Source organism: Micropterus salmoides, unplaced genomic scaffold (genome assembly GCF_014851395.1).
Source record: "Micropterus salmoides isolate LMB-PRFRI ecotype aquatic unplaced genomic scaffold, ASM1485139v1 Ms_hic_scaffold_14, whole genome shotgun sequence".
Classification (NCBI taxonomy): Eukaryota; Metazoa; Chordata; class Actinopteri; order Centrarchiformes; family Centrarchidae; genus Micropterus; species Micropterus salmoides.
Window position 1 is genome coordinate 29,561,217 of NW_024040485.1, and position 20,430 is coordinate 29,581,646.

The 20,430-nt window shown below is 41.2% G+C and overlaps 1 pseudogene; it reads right to left on the bottom strand.

Moving 5' to 3' along the window:
• Positions 1 to 987: 987 nt before the first annotated feature.
• Positions 988 to 19,278, bottom strand: LOC119901608 (annotated as a pseudogene).
• Between the last annotated feature and the right edge of the window lie 1,152 nt (positions 19,279 to 20,430).

Below are 20,430 nucleotides of genomic sequence, written 5' to 3' on the forward strand. Positions count from 1 at the left end.
CAGGTTTGAGTCGAGGGCAGGCTGTAAGATTTAGCTCTTTGGCTGCTGTCCGTGATGCTGATCAAAGACTGCAAGTTTGCGATTGCATAAAGTTGTGTTTCTGTACGCCTCTGTATGCAGGAATGTGGTTTTTGGGGCACCACTCACAACTATCAGGGTCTTGTTCACGAGTAAGGGGACAATAGAGTGGTAGATTGGCTGGAGAATCGGAGCAGGTAGGGCAGTATTGCATTTGCTCTACTGCACCGTTGCGATGAAAAGAGCTCACATCCAGCTGGGAGGTGCCCTTGAGGAAGACCCAGGACTAGGTGGAGAGATTAGGGGCCTTTCCGAAACTAGACCCTCGCCACTTCCACTCCGACACGGACTGAATTCTGGTCGGAGTCGCCCTCACAGCTAAATCGAGCTCCCTAACCCGCATAGGGTTTAAATACAGCGGCAAACTTTCAGATGAACTACCCTCTCCCTAGCGTTAATAGGATCTCACGTTACTGCTGCACTCACTGCTAATATGTGTATCAAATAAACAACAGTTGTGTTAACATTCAGGATTGATGTTGAGGAAATGTGTGTTTTGCAATAACGAAACTGAAACCATTTGTCATTCATTTTGTGTTTTTTCATGAAACAAATTATTTTATTTCTTTAGGACTATGACTTTAGATATTTACGAAAAACAAATATTATATTATTTTATGAAAAGGTTGATAGTTTTTGTAAAAGTCTAATATATATATATATATATATATATATATATATATATATAGACTATATATTTGAACCTCTTTATCTTATATGAAAATATTACATTCACAAATACAACATTTCAAAATAAATCAAACATTATATTGAAGCATTATATAGTCTGAAGAATTCAAAACATTTAAAATGTATAAAGACATAACTATTTTTCTATTCTATTTTTGTTACACAACTTCAACAAGCTGGCATCGGTGCTCACTCAGCATTGGAGGGTTTAACAACCCACTACGACTCCGCCCTCGTTGATTTCGGATGGCACTCAATGTGGCGGACCCGCCGCATGAATGCGCAAATGGAGTGGAAGTAGATAGGGAGAGGGAGTAGGAAGCAGTTTCGGAAAGGCCCTGGATCTCCACACTGGCCTGGGAACACCTTGGGATCATAGCTGGTTAATGTGGCTCAGGAAAGGAGGTTAGGGATCCCCTGCTGGAGCTGCTGCCCAGCGACCCGACCCCACATAAGCGGTGGCAGATAGATGGAATCACAATTACGTTATACTGCTGGCCTAGGCTACTGCGTACTGATGGCATAGATTTGACGCAGAAGTATAAATTGGCCTTTACATGTGTTATTTGAGAAAATGAAAATCTACATGTGTAAAATGTATGCTTCACCTGTGAAACAATGTAACTGTCACTGGCTTCCATGTTGTGATTCATGTGGGGTGAAGCCTCATCGGTGTTAGCTGTGCCTGCATCTGACGGACTATGAGAAATCACAGGTCTCTTTCTGAAATACTGAACCACAAACACCACCTGGAAAGAGAGAAAGAAGAAGACACAGTCCTATACAGTCATTTTAATCATTTGGAATTATTTCTTCCAGACAAATCAACTGTTTGCACGACCAAAAAAGGTTTTTTGTAGACAAAAGAGTAAGCCAAACACAGAGAGCTGTTTTAGCGGAGGTATTGTGACTGGAGGGAGACAGAGCTTCATCATTATTGTTTAGATTGTTTTTGTGACCCATCTTTTTGTCCCAGCCAAGACTGTCGTACATGATTTGTTACACAAAACACGAATTCAAATTCATTCAAGCAACAACAACTTGTGTGCCTTGTGTATGTGTCCTGCAGCAAGTTAGTGCATTAGACCAGTTTTCCATTAAGGATGCTGTCGGTGGCAGAATGATGGTCTGACTCTCTGAAAAGGGGTCAGTTTGAAAAAGCTTTGTGGTGTCCGAACGATAATGCTGCGTGATGTGTTGAGAAGAAATCCGCTTGACACTGTTCTTGATTATAAAAGTTTATTACATCAAGGAGTTCAGCATCAATTACAAGCTCTGCAGCAGCTTGGAGAGTGACCCAGCCCGATGGCCACTCTGTCTCTCTGTACATCGAACACAGCTTATATAGGACATGTTTAGGTCTCTGCTAAATACCATATAAGGGCACAGTCCCTTCATACACACTAACCTCTACTCCCCCTACCACTGGGTCAGAGGTCAAATTTCATAGTAGGGTTCACTCTTTGCACACCCATCAATCATTACTTCCCCTTAAGGGTTCACTGTGCCTCTGTCCAGCTCTGAGTCAGGGGTCAAGTTCTATAGGAGGGTTCACTGTCCCCAGCTACAGAGCATTATGTTAAACTGTAATGGTCAAATGCACATATGTTATACACCACAGCTTAAAATGTGACAAATGTGAGGTAAAGTTATTTATTTTCAATAAATACTGTAAATAGAGTCCAGACAAGGCACTGAATCTGACGAAGAGTGCAGTCTGCACAGTCTGGCTCATCGGTAAATTCATGGGTTACTGAAATGTTAAAGACTTTAGGTATTGATTGCTTTTTATTTCTTTGACAGATTTGTTGATTTTCTGTTTTCTGGACAATACAGCTGTAATTCTGACTTCTTGTTTACAGTACCGGTTGTAGTATATCTAGGTTTACCATATTATTTCATGGCAAATTATATGTAAAGGTCATAAAAAAATAGGGCTGGGCACGTTAACGCATTAATTAATTAACGCCGCCAATTATTTTATTTTATTTTTATTATTATTATTTTGTAAGTCCGTTGCTCACTGGCTCTGAATACACATACAGTCAAACCCTGGGTCACAGGACCCAAACAAGCAGCGGAGGGAGGCTTCAGCAGACAACGTGTGGGAGAAGTAGATAAACAAAAGCCAGACAAGCGATCAAACGCCATAGATAGCTACACACTGCATGCTGATTAGTATTGGGGAAGATGTTGGTCTTAGGAACGTTCTTGAAATCACAACGTAGCCTAGTCGCTTGGCCCTGTGGGGTCGCTCTTTACACCGTTGAACAGGAGACAAGGACAAGCGCTCCGCGAGGAAACAGCAGGCGCTCTATGGATAGTAACCATGGCAATGGCTGTAGCCTATTTAACTTAAGTTAAAATTATGGGCTACATAACTTTACCTGACAGGCCTTCATCTAGTTTTGGAGGGAACGCTCTGCCGTGTGAATTCCCTCCTGCTGATGTCCTGATATTTAGTAAACAGTAATAGATTCTGGAAACTCACAAAAAGCGAGGATCGGTCTCTCTTGCAATGATTTGTGCTGCGCGGCGCGTACAAAAAAGTCCAGACCATTCAACTTTGTCAGCGGCCGGGCTTGTGCGTGAGGTGAGCACAACCGTGACAGTTTCACGGGAACGCGCTCGCTGTGCTCGACCACTTCACCTCACTCTAACAGGGACACTTGCCTCTGAACATACACTTTTTATGCTGCTCCCTGATAAAAGAAAAATGTTTCTGCTGATCCCTGTTCAGAAAAAAAGAAAACAGATTTATATAAATATTTTATTGCTACTGTGCAAAGGGAAAACTGCTGGTAAAAGGCACCTTATTTGTTTAAAGTGTTTGCAAATGTTATTGCACTTCTGTGTATATAGCAGTACATTTAAATTAAAAGTGCACAATACACTACTTTAGAATTCATTATTCAATTTTGTGCATAATCATGCGATTAATCGCAATTAAAAATTTTAATCACTAAGAACAAACATTCCATTAGACTGTTGACTGTAGTTAGTTAGATGTCTAAATAAACTAAACAGGAGGTCAAGCAAAGGTGGCTTCTTACAGGCAAAGTCCAGGAAAGTCCACACTAAACATTCCAACAAAGGCAATAATCCAGTGAGATGATCGAGTGTGAAACATATATCCTGGAGGAATCAAAAGTGAACAAACAGGCAAGCTAACAGGCAGGCAAAGAACTGGCACAACATGAGATAGATTATGACTGAACAAAGCAGAAAGCAAGAGGCTATATAGTGAAACACAGCAAAGTCCCAAATATAGGCTTTTCTTTTCCCAAAGTGTGGGGGGTGCGTGAGCAGCCTCTAGGAGGTGCGCAACAGGAAAAATGGTGGTGTAATAGTGTAAAAAGTACAACAATTATTTTTTGGTGGAATTTTTCATGAAATAAAAACCTGAGTTGAAACTTTCCTTTGCAAATTTAATTAAAAATTAAAAATGTTGTTATTAATAGTTAGTTCACAGGAAATGGCTACTCACACACCTTTTTCCCTCTCTCTCCTCTCAATCTCTCTCTCTCAGGCGGAACCACCCATGCTGTACTTACAAATCCTAATATGGATCCTCTTTTTGTGTATGTTATCTGTTTATGAGGCTATAACAGGGTGCGATTTGTAAAGAAACAGAGGGGGGATGTTTTGAAACGGGTTTTTTTGTCGTGAAAATACCCCCCCACCTCCCTCCGCACGTACCAATAATAATAATAATAATAATAATAAACCACTGAAAAGTCTCATATATCATTAGATGTGTGCATATGTGCAAATACAGCTCTAAAGCCTCTTTTCCACCGTATGGTACCAGCTCGAGTCGCCTTTTTTTGGTTTTGGAGAAAAAGTACCTGGTACCTTTTTTTTGTATCACCTCTGTCAAGGTTCCAAGCAAGCTGAGGCAATACCAAAAGGTGATGTAAAAACACTGCTGCCCTAGCTCAGTTTGTTTTTAGTTTAGGATTTCTTCTTTGTTCCAGAGGATTCTACATGGAGCCGATTTACCACCGCGGCCGTCTCCTCTCCAAAACAGACAGACCTGATCATCGCCCCAGACTTGCCAAACTTCTGCGTTTTATGGTTGTTTCTTTTTTTCCTTTTTTTGTGGTCCATGTTATTTTAAGAACTTTATGATTATCAAGTTTGTTAATGAATTTAAAACATAAACTCGAATCCTGGACCTCTTCATTATACTCATGCGTTGTCGCTTTGACGACCGGCTACATTGCGATGGAAAACGGAGGACGGGGCACCAAAGCGAGTCGAGGCGAGTTGAGCTGGTACCATCCAATGGAAAAGTGGCATAAGATGAATAATAACTGACCAGAAAAACAGCAATAGCTCCCCCAATGGCTTGTCCTGCAATCACATCAGTGCAGTGGTTTCGGTACTCGGCCACTCTGTTGATGCCTGTTAGCACAGCCAGACTGACCATTGAGAGACTGAGGAGGGGGCCAGTCAGACGACCCCCACTGGAACCGATACAGCACATGACATACATCTGAAAAGAAAGATTTATTTCTTTGTGTGACACTAGAGTTATCTGTTAAGGTAGGGCTCACACTTTCTTTAGCAGAGATAAACCGTTTATTTTAACCGTTTAACGTTTAATTTATGCTGATCTCTACACATTTAGAGTAGACAGAGCCACTCACTGCCAGGTAAACAGCTGTGTACAGACTCAGTGCAGCCTCTTTGGAGGGGAAACTCTTTCTGGCTCTCATGATGTCATCAGGGTCACCGGTGCAAGCATCTGATTGGCTCACATAGTATGCCGCGTCCTGGCATCCGAGGGCAGTGTAATTGGGCTGGCAAACAGACAGGAAGTGGGGAGCCAGTCTTCCTGTGACCAGCTGACCTGCATTGACAAAGATGTCTGTTGCAAACAGACCGAAGACGTAAACACCTATAGAGATACAAAGATTAGATGTGCATTTAAAAGCAGCATGTTGACATTCACACATATTAAGACAGAAGAGATCAACTTTAGTTAAAAATGCAATTGAAATAAATCAATACCATCAACACAGTGGTGGAGGAAGTATTCAGATCCTTTACTTAAGTAAAAGTAGCAACACTGCAATATAAAAATACTGCTGAGCCCCTAATGGGACATGGGCAAAAGAAAAGACAAGGAAATCACGTTTCCCATGCCCACGAGAAGGTATCTGGTGCCCACAAGATAAGTATCTGGAGCCCACGAGATAGTGTCTGGTGCCAACGAGATAAGTATCTGGAGCCCACGAGATAAGTGTCTGGTGCCCACGAGATAAGTATCTGGAGCCCACAAGATAAGTATCTGGAGCCCACAAGATAAGTATCTGGTGCCCACGAGATAAGTGTCTGGTGCCCACGAGATAAGTGTCTGGTGCCCACGAGATAAGTATCTGGAGCCCACAAGATAAGTATCTGGAGCCCACGAGATAAGTGTCTGGTGCCCACGAGATAAGTATCTGGAGCCCACAAGATAAGTATCTGGAGCCCACGAGATAAGTGTCTGGTGCCCACGAGATAAGTATCTGGAGCCCACAAGATAAGTATCTGGAGCCCACGAGATAAGTGTCTGGTGCCAACGAGATAAGTGTCTGGTGCCCACGAGAAGGTATCTGGCGCTCATGAGAAGGTATCTGGCGCCCACGAGAAGGTATCTGGCGCTCATGAGAAGGTATCTGGCGCCCACGAGAAGGTATCTGGTGCCCACGACAAAGTTTCTGGTGCTCACAAGATACTATGTGGTGCTCACGAGAAGGTTTCTGGTGCACACGAGATAGTGTCTGGTGCTCACAGTATAGTATCTAGAACACCAAAGCAATTAAATTATGGATAAAATACTAATATTAAAGCTGCAAGCAGCGTTGGGCGGGCCCTCGCACTTATAAGCGCGTCCGCGTGTGAGCCGGCCGAGTTGCATATTCTGGAGCTCTGCCGGTGCGGCTGTGAATTTGCTACGCGGTTATGACGCCGCATGAAGGTGTTATATGTCACTTCCTGTGTCCCCTATGTGGAGCTACATAGCACTTGCCGCTATGAATATAAATCGGTATTGACGTGTAGATGTCTGCGGGGTGGGAGAGTTATCAAGCACGTAAAGTTTGTTTCAGATGTGAGCATGTACACTGAACAATAATGTACCCAAACAATAAAATAAATTCCTTTTATATTTCCCTGCCTTGTTGTTTATGTGTACATACAGAGGAAGAATGTGAGAACAGCACACATTTCATCGTTACTGTGTGTTAGAGCATGGGAGAACAGTGGATACTTTTAATACAGCCCACACCCCTAATACTGTGTAACTATAACAAGTAGAGAACAGAAGAAAAAGATGTTCTTTCTTTACAACTGTCTGCATAGCTTATTCATATTGTATAATGAATGAAAATAAATAGGCCTACTAGGCTCCTCTCTACTTTGACATTTAAGATTAGCTGGTTTGATCCACCTTCATACACATGTGACATTACTGTACAACTTGAGAAAGGTGAGTTGTTTTCTGCTCCAGCCTGCCTAAAAGAAAAGCGTTTTTGGGATTAAATGGACTTTATTAGCTGCTGCAGTGCAGGATGAATTCAGAATAGACCCATTTCTCACCTTATTATTCTAAATCATGCAACGAAGAAGAAGAAATGCATAATAAATCCTGGGACAAAATCTGTCCACAGCATGTAGTCTGATGAACAAGACTTGTGTTATAGCTGACTTGGGCAGTGAAATGTTTAATTTTTTAATTCATGTGGTCATAGTTGTCCACAACTCAAATCAGAATATAAGAAGAAATGTTTTATACCACCTCAAGAAGGCTTCCTATCAGAAAGTTAGGAAGGTATTTCAAATGTACAACTGCAGTACTTAATTCTAAGTAAAGTAATTTCCCTGACATTACTGTGTTACGCATGTAACAGGTTTTATACTTCCTGTGAGTATAATCCAATCAATCTTATTTTCATACTGTATATCCGTTGTGTAATTTGATAAATTGTGTTGTATGTGGTGCTCTCATCGGGTACTACTGAGACTTCATTTCCCTCTTCAGAGAAGACTCTGACTGCAACATGCATTTTTGTAAAGAGAGAAACGGACAGAAAAAGTCTCTAACTCTGCCTGTCAACTCGCTCTGCTCCGTTAAAACTGAATTTACCATACAGAATTGAATACGAGTGCACTCCAGATTTAGCTGCAGCCAGCTGACCGTGTGCTTCTCCCTATACCGCAGTTCTGTGTCCATGCATGCAGCAAACTGAAAGCACTGTCTGTCAGAGCGTCTACGTGAAAAGAGAAGGAAGACATTGCTGGTAGTATTGTCTTCAGAGTTGTTAAACACCTCAGCGCACTGAAGGAAGCCATCTGACTGTGTGAGGGGCAAGATCGTTGATGTCTGCAGGCAGAGTAAGAGCTCTCCTGTCTGACTGGTCCACCAATAGCAGAGAAGATGACCCCTTGAGACACAGCCCCTCCTCATTTGCATAATGAGGCAGAAATGCATAAAAAATTTAAAAAGACAGGCAGAAATAAATACCATGGGTGAAAATAAATAAGGTAAATAAATACAAAGGAAGAATAAAACAGACAAAAATATTAAAACACACACATAAATAAATACATTAAAAAATTAGTAATAAATAAAGTTGAATAAATAAATAAGGTAATTATAACAAAGGTGAATAAGTAAAGACACTAATTAAAATATAAACATTTATGTCTCCTTGTATAATTTAATTACTACCTACATTTATTTATTTACTTTATTTTTTTGTGTATTTAATTGGATGCTTATTTATTTATTGAGCATTTATTTATTTCTGTATTTATTTCTGACTGTGTCAGGATCGGTCCTCCATAGCGGGGTGGGAGAGTTATCAAGCACGTAAAGTTTGGTTCAGATGTGAGCATGTACACTGAAGTTACAACAACTTCCTGTGTCATGGCGAAGACTTGATCTCTGACGCCACGCCACGGACACACCCATTGACGAAAACTCGCAAATAGCACAACTTTTCATCTTCAATGCCTTTAGAAGGCACAGCACAAATTTGAAGTCGGTCGGACTAAATCCCTAGGAGGAGTTCGTTAAAGTACGAAGTGTGTAAATCATCCAAAATTTGACGTAAAATTCAAAATGGCCGACTTCCTGTTGATTTTAGGGCATCGCTCCAAGAGGCTTTTTTGTGCGTCTGGACAAGATACACGTACCACAGAAAATTCGTGCACGTAGGTAAAACGTGCGGCGGGGGCTGCTTCGTTAAAAGTCACTTCCTGTTGCCAGTAGGTGGCGCTATGACTGTCTGTGAATGTGAGCATGTACATGTGTTCAGGGCGGGACTCTCATCCTACATGTACAGTTTGGTCCAGATGTGAGCATGTACACTGAAGTTACGACAACTTCCGTGTCATGGCGAAGAGCTGATCTTTGACGCCACGTCACGGACACGCCCATTGACGAAAACTTGCAAATAGCACAACTTTTCATCTTCAATGCCTTTAGAAGGCACAGCACAAATTTGAGGTCGGTCGGACTAAATCCCTAGGAGGAGTTCGTTAAAGTACGAAGTGTGTAAATCATCCAAAATTTGACGTAAAATTCAAAATGGCCGACTTCCTGTTGATTTTAGGGCATCGCTCCAAGAGGCTTTTTTGTGCGTCTGGACAAGATACACGTACCACAGAAAATTCGTGCACGTAGGTAAAACGTGCGGCGGGGGCTGCTTCGTTAAAAGTCACTTCCTGTTGCCAGCAGGTGGCGCTATGACTGTCTGTGAATGTCAGCATGTACATGTGTTCAGGGCGGGACTCTCATCCTACATGTACAGTTTGGTCCAGATGTGAGCATGTACACTGAAGTTACGACAACTTCCGTGTCATGGCGAAGAGCTGATCTTTGACGCCACGCCACGGACACGCCCATTGACGAAAACTTGCAAATAGCACAACTTTTCATCTTCAATGCCTTTAGAAGGCACAGCACAAATTTGAGGTCGGTCGGACTAAATCCCTAGGAGGAGTTCGTTAAAGTACGAAGTGTGTAAATCATCCAAAATTTGACGTAAAATTCAAAATGGCCGACTTCCTGTTGATTTTAGGCTATGGCTCCAAGAGGCTTTTTTGTGCGTCTGGACAGATACACGTACCACAGAAAATTCGTGCACGTAGGTGAAACGTGCGGCGGGGGCTGCTTCGTTAAAGGTCACTTTCTGTTGCCAGCAGGTGGCGCTATGACTGTGGGTGAATGTCGGCATGTACATGTGTTCAGGGCGGGACTCTCATCCTACATGTACAGTTTGGTCCAGATGTGAGCATGTACACTGAAGTTACAACAACTTCCTGTTTCATTGCGAATCATCGACGCCACGGACACGCCCATTGACGAAAACTCGCAAATAGCACAACTTTTCATCGTCAATGCCTTTAGAAGGCACAGCAGAAATTTGAGGTCGATCCGACTAAATCCCTAGGAGGAGTTCGTTAAAGTACGAAGTGTGTAAATCATCCAAAAATGGCCATAAAATTCAAAATGGCCGACTTCCTGTTGACTTTAGGCTATGGGTTCTTGAGGCTTTTTTGTGCGTCTTGATACGATACATGTCCCCAGAAAATTTCGTACATGTAGGTTGAACGTGAACGAGGGGCTAATCATTTCCAATTTTCAAGGTGGCGCTAGCGAGTCATTTTGCCACGCCCATGTGCGAAACTTGTAGAATACGAAATTTTTCACCGGTTCTGACATGTTTGCAAATTTTGGTGAGTTTTCGAGTATGTTTAGGCCATGTCATTTGGGCCTACTTTGCAGAAAAAAAAAAAAAAAAAAAAAAAAAAAAAAAAAAAAAAAATTAAAGCTGCAAGCAGCGTTGGGCGGGCCCTCGCACTTGTAAGCGCGTCCGCGTGTGAGCCGGCCGAGTTGCATATTCTGGAGCTCTGCCGGTGCGGCTGTGAATTTCCTACGCGGTTATGTCGCCGCATGAAGGTGCTATATGTCACTTCCTGTGTCCCCTATGTGGAGCTACATAGCACTTGCCGCTATGAATATAAATCGGTATTGACGTGTAGATGTCTGGGGGTCAGAGAGTTATCAAGCACGCAAAGTTTGGTTCAGATGTGAGCATGTACTCTGAACAATAATGTACCCAAACAATAAAATAAATTCCTTTTATATTTCCCTGCCTTGTTGTTTATGTGTACATACAGAGGAAGAATGTGATAACAGCACACATTTCATCGTTACTGTGTGCTGTACCGCAGTTCTGTGTCCATGCATGCAGCAAACTGAAAGCACTGTCTGTCGGAGCGTCTACGTGAAAAGAGAAGGAAGACATGGCTGGTAGTGTCTTCAGAGTTGTTAAACACCTCAGCGCACTGAAGGAAGCCATCTGACTGTGTGAGGGGCAAGATCGTTGATGTCTGCAGGCAGAGTAGGCCTAGAGCTCTCCTGTCTGACTGGTCCACCAATAGCAGAGAAGATGACCCCTTGAGACACAGCCCCTCCTCATTTGCATAATGAGTCAGAAATGCATACAGAAATTTAAAAAGGACAGGCAGAAATAAATACCATGGGTGAAAATAAATAAGGTAAAAAATACAAAGGAAGAATAAAACAGACAAAAATATTAAAACACACACATAAATAAATATATTAAAAAAATTAGTAATAAATAAAGTTGAAGATTATAAGGGAGAATAAATAAATAAGGTAATTATAACAAAGGTGAATAAGTAAAGGCACTAATTAAAATATATACATTTATGTCTCCTTGTATAATTTAATTAATACCAACATTTATTTATTTACTTTATTTTTTTGTGTATTTAATTGGAAGCTTATTTATTTATTGAGCATTTATTTATTTCTGTATTTATTTCTGACTGTGTCAGGATCGGTCCTCCATAGCGGGGTGGGAGAGTTATCAAGCACGTAAAGTTTGGTTCAGATGTAGCATGTACACTGAAGTTACAACAACTTCCTGTGTCATGGCGAAGACTTGATCTGTGACGCCACGCCACGGACACACCCATTGACGAAAACTCGCAAATAGCACAACTTTTCATCTTCAATGCCTTTAGAAGGCACAGCACAAATTTGAAGTCGGTCGGACTAAATCCCTAGGAGGAGTTCGTTAAAGTACGAAGTGTGTAAATCATCCAAAATTTGACGTAAAATTCAAAATGGCCGACTTCCTGTTGATTTTAGGGCATCGCTCCAAAGGCTTTTTTGTGCGTCTGGACAAGATACACGTACCACAGAAAATTCGTGCACGTAGGTAAAACGTGCGGCGGGGGCTGCTTCGTTAAAAGTCACTTCCTGTTGCCAGCAGGTGGCGCTATGACTGTCTGTGAATGTCAGCATGTACATGTGTTCAGGGCGGGACTCTCATCCTACATGTACAGTTTGGTCCAGATGTGAGCATGTACACTGAAGTTACGACAACTTCCGTGTCATGGCGAAGAGCTGATCTTTGACGCCACGCCACGGACACGCCCATTGACGAAAACTTGCAAATAGCACAACTTTTCATCTTCAATGCCTTTAGAAGGCACAGCACAAATTTGAGGTCGGTCGGACTAATCCCTAGGAGGAGTTCGTTAAAGTACGAAGTGTGTAAATCATCCAAAATTTGACGTAAAATTCAAAATGGCCGACTTCCTGTTGGGTTTAGGCTATGGCTCCAAGAGACTTTTTTGTGCGTCTGGACAAGATACACGTACCACAGAAAATTCGTGCACGTAGGTGAAACGTGCGGCGGGGGCTGCTTCGTTAAAAGTCACTTCCTGTTGCCAGCAGGTGGCGCTATGACTGTGGGTGAATGTCAGCATGTACATGTGTTCAGGGCGGGACTCTCATCCTACATGTACAGTTTGGTCCAGATGTGAGCATGTACACTGAAGTTACGACAACTTCCGTGTCATGGCGAAGAGCTGATCTTTGACGCCACGCCACGGACACGCCCATTGACGAAAACTTGCAAATAGCACAACTTTTCATCTTCAATGCCTTTAGAAGGCACAGCACAAATTTGAGGTCGGTCGGACTAAATCCCTAGGAGGAGTTCGTTAAAGTACGAAGTGTGTAAATCATCCAAAATTTGACGTAAAATTCAAAATGGCCGACTTCCTGTTGTTTAGGCTATGGCTCCAAGAGGCTTTTTTGTGCGTCTGGACAAGATACACGTACCACAGAAAATTCGTGCACGTAGGTGAAACGTGCGGCGGGGGCTGCTTCGTTAAAGGTCACTTTCTGTTGCCAGCAGGTGGCGCTATGACTGTGGGTGAATGTCGGCATGTACATGTGTTCAGGGCGGGACTCTCATCCTACATGTACAGTTTGGTCCAGATGTGAGCATGTACACTGAAGTTACAACAACTTCCTGTTTCATTGCGAATCATCGACGCCACGGACACGCCCATTGACGAAAACTCGCAAATAGCACAACTTTTCATCGTCAATGCCTTTAGAAGGCACAGCAGAAATTTGAGGTCGATCCGACTAAATCCCTAGGAGGAGTTCGTTAAAGTACGAAGTGTGTAAATCATCCAAAAATGGCCATAAAATTCAAAATGGCCGACTTCCTGTTGACTTTAGGCTATGGGTTCTTGAGGCTTTTTTGTGCGTCTTGATACGATACATGTCCCCAGAAAATTTCGTACATGTAGGTTGAACGTGAACGAGGGGCTAATCATTTCCAATTTTCAAGGTGGCGCTAGCGAGTCATTTTGCCACGCCCATGTGCGAAACTTGTAGAATACGAAATTTTTCACCGGTTCTGACATGTTTGCAAATTTTGGTGAGTTTTCGAGTATGTTTAGGCCATGTCATTTGGGCCTACTTTGCAGAAAAAAAAAAAAAAAAAAAAAAAAAAAAAAAAAAAAATAATCCGAGCAATTCAATAGGGACCTCGCACGGTCGTGCTCGGGCCCTAAATATAATCCGAGCAGATTCAATAGGGACCTCGCACGGTCGTGCTCGGGCCCTAATAAGTACAGTTTAATGCAGTATTTGCATTTACATTACCAAGGAAACGAAAGGTCCTGCGCACCATGGGGTTCACGTAGCAGCAGTCCCCATGATAAGAACCTTCTCTTGGTCGTACAGGTTGTTTGACTTGTAGTGAAGGAGGAAGATAAACAGCTCTACACCTGAAATCTGCAAAACAGAATGATGAAATAAGATTAGTTTAGGATTAGGAAGAGGCTTTCTAAATACACTGCTAAAAAAAATAATAATAAGGGAACACTTAATCCTCAAAGAATAACATCAAGTCAGTTAAACTTCTGGGAGATCAATCTGTCCAGTTAGGAAGGAATCGGGAAGCGGTTGGGAATCACCTGTTTTTGTGCAAATGAAGGTGACAACAGGTGCACTGGACAGGTAACACCAAGACATCCCTCTCTCCTTATCCTCCTTGACTGATTGTTCTCTAGTTTTGTGTTTGCTAGTGCCCCTTCACTACCGGAAGCATGACCTGCAGCCCATTCAGGTTGCAATGGAAGTCCAGGTCCTCTGTCTCAAGAGGGTCTGCAGTGTAAGAGTTAGCAAGAGCATGGAGGAGATAGCAGAAGAAGGGACGGTACATGAGAGGAACAAGAGCAGCACTGCGATCCCTGCAATTGACCTCCAGTGGGCTACTGGTGTCCATGTTTCTGACCAAACTGGCAGAACTCCTTATATGAACCCTTGCGTAGTTTGAGATCTTCAGGGAGGGGTTTTCTCTCTCCGAATCCAGGATGAATCTTCTTTATTATTATCCCTTTCACAGTACACAGTCATTTGATCCATTGTTAATATAAAAAATATAGATTAATGCGGTTTACAATTTGTATCTAAAAAATGTTCTTTTGCTAATCGCAAAGCACATGAATGTAGTAGCAGGGCCGGACCGGTAATCAACGCACCTTTGGGGCCGGTGTAACGTAAATTATTTATTTATATAAACAATCAGCCCCTAAAGCATGAACAGTGGTCCACTGGGTAATTTTCAATACTGACATTGGGTTGGTCCAATCACATCTCTTACTAGCCCCCACCCCCTCTGCTCTCTTCAGACGGCTGCCGCCAAATGCGCGAAGACAACCGATGTGTTTGATACCGGGGCTGCAGTAGCTTCAACATCAGCTGCAGTACCCGACGTAGAGCATTTACAGGCACTTGAAGGAGTAAAGGAGAGCCGTGGCCCCTGCCAGACAGAGGAGGAGGCGTGAGACAGCGATGCAGAGGGACAAAGTGACAGGGCCGAGGGAGGAGAGTGGAGGTGAAGTGGAGGTGAAGTGGTAAGCATGGAGTAGCTCTACCTGGGAGGGAGCAGGGAGGGAGGGTCATTAACACTGGGGACCCTGGGGACATGTAGGCTACCCACCACTTTCTAAAAGCATTTGTTAAAAACGTTCTGAAAAAAAAAAAAAAAAACATGCACCAAGAAATATTAATTAACAAATAAAAATGATTTCAGAAAGGTTTATTTGCACAGTAAGCCTGCAATATAAATATATTTGTTGTCCAAAAAAAAGTTACTTAGGCTAAAAACAATTTCAATTCAATTTTATTTATATAGCGCCAAATCACAGCAACAGTTATCTCTGCGCTTTTCATAAAAGAGCAGGTCTAGACCGTACTCTGTGATGTTATTTACGGAAACCCAACAATTCCCACCAAGAGCAGCACTAGGCGACAGAGGCAAGGAAAAACTTCCTTTAAGAGGCAGAAACCTCGAGCAGAACCATGGCTAAGGGAGGGCGGCCATCTGCCTCGACCGGCTGGGGGTGAGAGAGAGAGGAACAGAGAGAAAGAGGGAAAACAATAATAAGCTACCGATTACTGCATTATATTCTATTATATTTTTATATTCTGAATTGTCACCTGCCACCTGAATTTTGTTCTTCCCTGGTGCAGAAAATGTCCCCAAAATGCGGGAAATTAAATGTTAAAGGCTTAAAATCTGAACCCCCTATCAAGACTTTTACCCCCTAATTAGTAGGCCTATTGAAACATATGAATGAATGAATGAAGCTTTATTATTATGTCATGCGTATGATTACGCCCAGCCCGCATGGGCTTACAAGACACCAACATTAATATACAGAAAAAATAATAATATACAAGATAGCCAGATCCAGAGTACATCATATACAGTGGTAACCAAATAGAAACAAGGATTAAAAGTGGAATAACAATAAATGGTACATGTGTATTCAGATACATGCATGTATGTGTTCATACACAGATGCATTCACATTCACTCAGATAACCACCCTCATAAACCCAAAACACTACACAGAACAAAATTAAATCTAGTTAAACTAACTAGCTTGCCTTCTTTTCCAAGCCTTTGAGACAAAGTTTGCAAACTTAAATACATCGTAGTTAAACAAGCATACTAATTTTTGAGATTTGCTGTGTAACATCCAGAAACAAAGATTCTCTTAGATCATCATAATGTGTACAATACAAGAGGAAATGAGATTCACTTTCCACTTCACCAGGTCACATAGCACACACAATCGGTTTTCCTCTGGAATATTTTTGAATCGCCCAACCTCAATGGCCAGAGGCAAAATCCCAGATCTCAGCTGTGCAACCAAGGATCTCTGGGTTTTAGATAAACGAGATGTAACATATAATTGTAGACTAAGGTTCTGTTTGATATGCATATATGTCCTTAATTTTGTCTTTAATAAAACATTTTCAAAACATTTTTCTTCAAATTTCAATAACAACTTGTGTTTAAGCGAGTTCACATTACAACTTAAATTGTTCCTGTAGATATACAACATATCCACCTCCCCAAAAATAGAATAAATCTCCTTTACCCATGGAGACCTGTGAGCTTTACTCCCCCTAAATACTCTCTTATTTACTCTGTTCTCTGCCATTCTGGTTAGACGGTTCCACAGTCATATCATTTCCCATTTTCTCTGTACAGCTGCTGGTATCCAGACCATATCTCCCTGAAGTGCTAGAATCGGAGCAAATCTGTATGGTCTCTACCGTTCTGGATTCTTTCAAGCCCCACACCCCTGCAGCATAGTTCAGTATAGGAAAAACACATGCATCATAAAGTCGAGTAAATGTAGAATCTTACATACTTATCAGATTATTAATAACTGATCCTAGAGCTCTCCCGCCAGAATCAACGAGAGATTTAATACCAGCCTCGTAGGTCAAGAATTCATCAAGAAAACCCCCCACATTTATATGCATTAACATAATCCAGAGTGACTGAGCCAAAGCTAAATATATTTGTACTTCTTTCTGTGCCTGTCTTTCTAAAATGCATTATGTGTTTTACTTTGATTTATGGCTAATCGCCACTTGAAACACCACAAATGAAGCAAAAAGGGTTGGAGAGAGTATATCACCTTGTTTTACTCCAAAAGGTGTATCAAACAATCAGTAAATAATCTCAACACTAGCCATGGCTTGTATTGTTTTGTAGAATTTTCCATCCACTGCTGCTTCAATTAGTTTAAAAGCAAGCAGCTCTCTATTAATCCAGTCAAAGGCTTTTTGAAAGTTAATAAAACATACAATGGTGGATTTACTTTCAGTGATTCTAACTCTAATAATAGTTGCTACAGAATATATATGATCGATGCATGCTCGTTTCCTTCTGAACTGTACTAAGAATACTAATGCCCCTATAATTCAGGGGTATTCTGGGATAATTTTTGATGACTTTGGAACTGGTTTAATAATGGATTTACGCCATGTTGACGGGATTATACCATGGTAAAAGCATGTCTTAAAAAGATAAAATAAGATCTCTAAGAGCTGTGGAGATTTTAAAGCTTCATTTGGGGTCCCCTCTATACCGGATGCTTTCTTCAATTTTGCATTATCAATGGCCCTTATAACCTCTTCCATAGTAATTTCATGATTCAAAATATATTTGGGCAATAATCTGGTGTATCCATAATCATCTCAGACTTACATTTAACTTAACACGAATTATTATTATTATTATTGTTGTTATTTAAACGTGCACCATCAAAACCTGGTGGAATATAATTTCCTGAGAATAAACCTGAGGCATCTTTGCCCCATTTTCCAATTACTATTTCCTTTTTGTTTTCCGTGTCACCATTCCCATTATAATTTCCATTGGAATTTTTTTCAATTTCTTAGGACCCAGTTTGTTTATTTCTTTCCAAAATTGTTGTGGGTTGTTACTTTTTAAATCGATCCAACTGTAATGCTTGTCCTCTTCTAAATTGCCTTTTATGGAACCGTATCCTCTTATCAAAATAATCTGAGTTCGTGTGTATTGATCTTTAAGTTGCCTTCTGGTCAATGGATTTTACGTTTTAAAAATTCGCTTTTATCGTTCCAAAGGTTTTTAAGTTCTGCATTCCAGTATGGCTTCTTCTTACCCATATTCTTGTCTTGTTGTCATGGTCCCAATCTTGTGCAATGTTACGTCTCATGGGCTAAGTGTTTCATCACACGCATAATCTGAGCCCTTACATGGAAGGGTGGTGTGTTGGTGAGGGGTGTCTGACCGATTTTTGTGGGCTGCCTGGGCCAAAAATGCCAGGGCCGATTTTTTGTCCCAGTCCGGCACTGGGTAGTAGGTAGGTTTATTTGTCACATTACAACAAGTTGTACAGTGACATTAAGTTTGTAAGATAATTGATTTCAAAATCCTGCTGTTGGTTTATAAAGCACAGAACGGTTTATGGCCCAAATACATTTCTGATCTTCTGCTACGTTATGAACCATCCAGACCTCTCAGGTGGTCTAGGATCAGGTCTGCTTTCTGTCCCCAGAGTAAAAACTAAACCTGGAGAAGCAGCGTTCAGGTTTTTATGCTCCATATATCTGGAACAAACTCCCAGAAAACTGCAGGTCTGCTGAACCTCTCAGTTCTTTTAATTCAAGACTCAAGACTTCTTTTTACCACTGTCTTTAATTAAATCAAATTTAAGGCTGTAGATTATAACTTACACTGCGCTGTAATTTTTAATTTCCTGTTTTATTTTATATGTAACTATCTGTGTCATAGCAGACAATATACCGTAATACAAAAGCAATCATGTAAATGGCAAACAGAAATAAACTATATCTAATGAAGCAGTTTTGAGGATGAATGCTATGATGCATATTTTTCATACAACTCTTTTACTGATGTAATTTGCATGTCAAAATAAACATTTTCTCAAAACACTATATATTTATAAACAGTATTTTCTATTTGTCTTTGTTGCACCAGCTGCTTGTAAGCATGGATCATTTCATGTACGACTCTTTGTGACTGCAAGTCTCAATATCTTCATCACAACAAAGAAACCTGTACCTTCTGATGCTGGTGTTTAAATCACAGTTAGACTCACCAGTACAACAGGCAGTGCTCCCACCACAGAGTACAGAATTACGGGCTGGATGCGGCTGTCCTGTTCAGGTCCAGGATCCGGCTTAGTTAAAGCTGGGTCTCTGCAGATGAAGCCCTGTTGCGTCGGACTAAAAGTGTCGGTGAACTCACAGTAGTAAACCAGCATCACCGTAGCTGCCAAAATCACCACTTGGAAGTACAGCATGGTACAGGTACAAGGTCCTCAGTACTGTTACCACAATGATGGAAAATCCAACTTCCAATTACTACAGTTGTTAAAATCCAATTTTGTCAATTTCTGGTTTGTGTAACAACTCTGATGCATAATCCAGTTGAACAATTCTTTCAAAATACTCCAGTGAAAACTTAGATGTCTGTAGTGATGATGATAATTTGCCTCTCAGAGACAGAGAAAGTCCTTCCTCTTTTTGTGATTCTGTGAGAGGGAAACCTTGTCCTTCCGCTCCTGTGAATTTCTTGAATTATCCGACGGCAGTGAACCCGGGAATTTATTCTGTTTCACTGAACAATCTCTAAAGAGCCACTTGCAGTCTACTGGACCAGTGGACAGTAACTAAGTACATTTACTCAAATACTGGACTCCAGTACACTATTTGTAGTACTATTAGTAACTCTTACTTTTTTCCTTAGTACTTACCCCATGCAGTACCTGCGAATAGCTCTTACTAGTATTTATTGTCACTTGCGAGTTGCTCCTCAAATGTAATTCGCTTTGGATAAAAGCATCTGCCAAATGAGTAAATGTAATGTAAATATAATGTACAAATTTGAAATTCCTGTACTGTATTTTCTTTTCATGCCAATAGCCTATAGACTACTTCAACTGCAGAGGGATATATGGTAGGGGAGACCGGGGGCAACTGTGACACACTAAATTTCTCCAATCAGAAACAAGCTAGAGTGATGACGCTTAATCTGCACATGCTCAATAGGATTCTCTCTCTGCCTGTGGAAAAGGAGCAGGATCATTTCACCTCAGCAGAAGTTTTAAACAAAATACTGATTTTGAGGTATGAAAGTAACTTTTTGGATTTGCAGTATTTTTCTTCTGGTGTCTAAAGTTTAGATGACTGCAAATCTAAACTTGCATACATTTTATCTCTAGGTTATTGATTAACAATTAACACTAACAAACTATGCTTATATAGTTGTGGCTGGCGGGCATACAAGGTTTTATCATGGCTGCAATTTCGGGGGCAATTCTAACACTGTGTTACAATTGCCCCCAAGCCACATGCCAATTGCCCCCAGTGTAAGCAGCTTGTCGGTTTGTTTTGTAAATGTAAAACCATATTAAAAAAGGGTGTATTAAAATAAATGGATTTGTTCTAGTATA